Source organism: Cucurbita moschata, unplaced genomic scaffold (genome assembly GCF_002738365.1).
Source record: "Cucurbita moschata cultivar Rifu unplaced genomic scaffold, Cmos_1.0 Cmo_Scf00128, whole genome shotgun sequence".
In the NCBI taxonomy this organism is placed as follows: Eukaryota; Viridiplantae; Streptophyta; class Magnoliopsida; order Cucurbitales; family Cucurbitaceae; genus Cucurbita; species Cucurbita moschata.
This window is the reverse complement of record NW_019268644.1, coordinates 128,788-130,228: the sequence shown is the minus strand read 5'-3', so window position 1 is coordinate 130,228 and position 1,441 is coordinate 128,788. Positions and strand designations below refer to the sequence as shown.

Below are 1,441 nucleotides of genomic sequence, written 5' to 3'. Positions count from 1 at the left end.
ATCAACTTGTCGTTTCATTTTGTAAGTTGATTTTGAATTCTTTTTGTATCCCATGCCCTTTATCGGTTTGTAAAGAACTTGAAATTTATTTTTTAGGTTGATTTTGAATTGTTTTTATATCCCATGCCCTTTTTTCGTTTTGTAAAGAACTTGAAATTTATGAGGAAGGTGTTGTATGTCTTTTAAAGTGTGCAACATTTATCTTTTTGTTGCAGTTCGATATCTCGAAACCTCTAAAATTAAAATTGGGTCATGACACATCCAACATGGATTGGAGATGGGAACGAAGCATTCCTTATAATAAGGACCTGAATACCTCGTGACGTAACGGGCAACCGAGGACAATATCTTTTAGCGGTGGCCTTTGGCAAGTACAAAAAGAAATATGAACTTTACGTCGCCTGAGAGATTCGAACTCTCACGGGGAAACCCTATGTACTTAGCAGGCACACGCCTTAACCACTCAGCCAAAGCAAATTTTTTGTTTTAGAAACAAATCTCGAAGACGCACTACGGACAACAAAGGTAGTTGTTTAATGAGGAATCAGTTAGATCTTTGAGACCTACACAATTGTTAGAGCACAGTAAAGGGTAAGCCCGAACATCTTATAGACCAAAGGAAAGTCGTGGAAACCCAGTAGAAGAATGAAGCGACGACAGCCTACAAGTAGATTGGTTACTAAGTACATTTTTATACTTACATCTTTCTCCTTTCCTTGTTTAGTTACTGGTCAAGGTGGGGTGATGCTCTGGAGCTCTACTATCACAAAACGGTATCGACACAGTTTGTATGTTTGATGTATTCGACCTGGGACATCAATTAGTCGTTTAATTTTTTAGGTTGATTTTGAATTCTTTTTGTATCCCATGCCCTTTTTCCGTTTGTAAAGAACTTGAAATTTATGACGAAGGTGTTGTATGTCTTTTAAAGTCTGCAAAATTTATCTTGTTGTCGCAGTTCGTTATCTCGACACCTCTAAAATTAAAATTGGGTCATGACACATCCAACATGGGTTGGAGATGGGAACGAAGCATTCATTATAATAAGGGCCTGAATACCTCGTGAGGTAACCTGCCAACGAGGACAATATCATTTAGCGGTGGCCTTTGGCTAGTACAAAAGGAAATATGATCTTTACTTCGCCTGAGAGATTCAAACTATCGCGGGGAAACCCCATGTACTTCGCAGGCACACGCCTTAACCACTCGACCAAAGCGACTTTTTTGATTTAGGAACAAATCTCGAAGAGGCTTTACGAACAACAAAGGTAGTTGTTTAATGAGGAATCAGTTAGAACTTCGAGACCTACACAATTGTTAGAGCACAGTAAAGGGTAAGCCCGAACATCTTATAGACCAAAGGAAAGTCGTGGAAACCCAGTAGAAGAATGAAGCGACGGCAGCCTACAAGTAGGTTGGTTACTAAGTAGATTTTTATACT

General features: G+C 39.0%; 1 non-coding gene across 1 annotated transcript; it reads right to left on the bottom strand.

The window, feature by feature from the left end:
• Positions 1 to 395: 395 nt before the first annotated feature.
• Positions 396 to 477, bottom strand: TRNAS-GCU. Its single transcript has one exon. It is a non-coding gene; the product is annotated as a tRNA-Ser (tRNA).
• Between the last annotated feature and the right edge of the window lie 964 nt (positions 478 to 1,441).